Here is a 3,352-nt window from a genome sequence, read left to right as displayed (position 1 = left end):
TTTCCCAGTTGTCAGCCAGAGAACTGATCTGAGTTTTAAAGAATGGCATTGAAACATGTATAATATCATATATGAAACGAATCGCCAGTCCAGGTTTGATGCATGATACTGGTTGCTTGGGGCTGGTGCACTGGGACGACCCAGAGGGATGGTACAGGGAGGGAGGAGGGAGGGGGGTTCAGGATGGGAAACACGTGTACACCCATGGCAGATTCATGTTGATGTATGGCAAAACCAATGCAATATTGTAAAGTAATTAGCCTCCAATTAAAATAAATAAATTTATATTAAAAATAAAATAAAAAAGTCCAGTTCAGCTTTAATGTGTTCAGCTTCCAAGAATAAAATTTTCTTTGTTTTTTCCCCCGACTATGACAGATTACCTCCACGTACATCTCTGCTGCTGCTGCTGCTAAGTCGCTTCAGTCATGTCCGACTCTGTGCGACCCCATAGACGGCAGCCCACCAGGCTTCCCCGTCCCTGGGATTCTCCAGGCAAGAACACTGGAGCGGGTTGCCATTTCCTTCTCCAATGCATGAAAGTGAAAAGTGAAAGTGAAGTTGCTCAGTCGTGTCCGACTCTTAGCAACCCCATGGACTGTAGCCCACCAGGCTCCTCCATCCATGGGATTTTCCAGGCAAGAGTACTGGAGTGGGGTGCCATTGCCTTCTCCTTATATCTCTGCAGAGTTGACTTATTAAAGCAAACTATGACATCAGATCCCTTTCGGGTGGCCTCAGTGAGTTACTTGGGTAATTCCAGCTTTGGAAAGAATTCCAGTAAATCGCCAGCAAAATTCGACATGCCATAGGGGAAAGAACAACTTCTTTTCTTCCTTCTTGGCCCAGGTTTTTGGAAGTGACTCTCTCCTTTCTAAGTGCATCCAGAAGGAATGCATTTGGATGGAGAGTGTCCCTAGTCCAGGCCCTCATTCATCACCACTCCTTCCCTGGGACTCTCCCACCAGTGCCCCTGCTGGGCTCCCAGACTCCATGCTGGTTCTGCCTCCCCTCTTTGCTAAGGTGAGTGTTCCCACCAGACCCAAGTTCTCTCTAATAGTGGGTCTCTCTTGGGTCACACAGCCTCCCCCAGCTTTCCATCAATCACCTAGAGTAGAAAGTCTAAGGTCCAGATAATTCAACCTGACATTGAAGGCTCTCAGTGACTTGGCCCTGCCCTCTCAGATCCTAATGTGCCTTTCTTTCCCACAAGCACCATGTACTCTAGTTCAGTGTATCTCAAAGTGCAGTCCAATGGCTACTGGCTTCCTACTGAATCGAATTATTCAGGGTGAAATTTTGAAATATGTGCTTTAAACCAGCATCCTGGGGGATTCTTAAACGTGTTAAAGTTGGTGAACCACTCCTCTTAACCACCTACTTCTCTAATCCTCTACTACCAACATTTAAGTCAGTGCTACTTCAATTCCTTTCTTGGATTCATGGACCACCACTAAGCTTCACTGCCCCCTAAGTTGGAAAACCACTGGTCTAAAGAGCAGGCGGACAGTTTGGAAACAACCTAAATAAAACTCTCAAGGGAAATTTTCAGTCTAACTGAAAGGGAACAATAGGCATGATGACTCTCAAAAGCCTTGGAAAAGGGGCTGAGAAAATGGCTAGTACCACAAAGAAAGGAGTATTCATAAAGCTGTTTTTCAGAAAGGGGAGAAGAGATATTAGAAATTGGAAGTCATTGGAATTACCAAACGCTGGTAGATGATTGGGCTGTGAAATCTGGCCAGACCCAGATGAGGAGACAGAAGCCCTAGAAAACGAACCAACTTCTGATGGGTATACTGGGCTTAAGAAATTGCATATCCCTCAATTGTAACTCATTCCTGTGGGGGCAGCAGTTGTGGCTGGTCACCACTGTGCTCGCAGCGCCAACCTAGAACCTGGCATATAAAAGTTCTCAATAAATATTGGTTAAACAGGTGAGTGAATGACTGAGTGGTTGCCCAGAAATGAAATGGGAAATGTATACTTTTTCTATTGGATAAAATAAAATCTTTGGATCACTGATAAAATGTTTTCTTCTAGGCCATATAATACAAACAAGAGACCTATGCTTTATACAGTTTCTCTAGAAAGACTTGGATTAAGAGATTACAAAATTAGAAAGTAAGAGAGAAAAAATAAATGTGTCCTCAAGTCACTGTGCCTTGTCCACTTTTCTAGAAAGGGAACACACAGGGGTATGCTGTTCTAAGGAGGCTGATTTGGGATTTTCACAAGTAACTACTTTAGGAATGATAATCCACTCAAAAAAAAAAAAAAAAGAAGTCCTTATATCCTTGAAGGCATCTGATTAACATTTATGGGTGCCAACTGTTGTAGGTTGAGCTCTGTCCCCTCCAGAAAGACATGTTGCAATCCTAACCCTTAATACCTCAGAAAGTAAGCTTAGCTGCAAATATGATCTTTACAGAGGTAATCAAGTTAAAATGAGGCGATTCTGATGAACCCTAACCAATATGATTGGTGTACTTATGAAAAGGTGAAATTTAGACACAGATACCTACAGAGGAAGCACAGAGTGAAGACAAAGGAAGAGGAGTTACTTATAAGCCAAGAAATGTCTGAGGCTACAGAAGCTAAGAGACAAGGCCTAGGATAGATTCTCCCTCACAGCCCTCAGAAGGAACCAACCCTGTTGACATGTTGATTTCAGACTTCTAGCTTCCAGAACTGGAGCTTCCCAGGGGACGTTAGTGGTAAAGAATCCTCCTGCCAATGCAGAAGACACAGATTCGATCCCTGGGTCAGGAAGATCCCCTGGAGGAGAGCATGGCAACCCACTCCAGTATTCTTGCCTGAAGAGTCCCATGGACAGAGGAGCCTGGTGGGCTAGAGTCCATGGGGTCACGAAGAGTCAGACACGACTGAAGTGACTTAGCACAGCACAGCACAGCACACAGCCTCCAGAACTAGGAGACAATGCATTCCTGCAGTCAGTACTGTTTGTGGTACTTCGTTACAGCAGCCTGAGGAAACTGATACACTCAGCATTATGGGCAACAGGATACATAGAAAGAAATGACGTCTTAGCCTGGGTAGTAGTAGTAGGTACAGAAGTGAACAGGAGAGTTTAAGAGAAGGGTTGAGACAAGAACACAAAGTCCAGGAGAATGCAAAGAGCTGTATAAGAGGTATAAGAAGGGTTATGGGAATTCAGAGGACTGGGGATGTTTATAGGTGTTGAAGGATGGGGAAAGGCTCTAAGGGAGAACTTTCTGGAGAACGTGTCATTGGAGCTACATTTTGAAGAGAAACAGAATTTGGACAGGTAGGGAATGTGGAAGAAGGAGAGGAATCCTTTCATTTACAAAAAACTTAAGTAAGAAATTCC

Source organism: Bos javanicus, chromosome X (assembly GCF_032452875.1).
Source record: "Bos javanicus breed banteng chromosome X, ARS-OSU_banteng_1.0, whole genome shotgun sequence".
NCBI lineage: Eukaryota > Metazoa > Chordata > Mammalia > Artiodactyla > Bovidae > Bos > Bos javanicus.
This window is presented reverse-complemented; position numbering follows the sequence as displayed.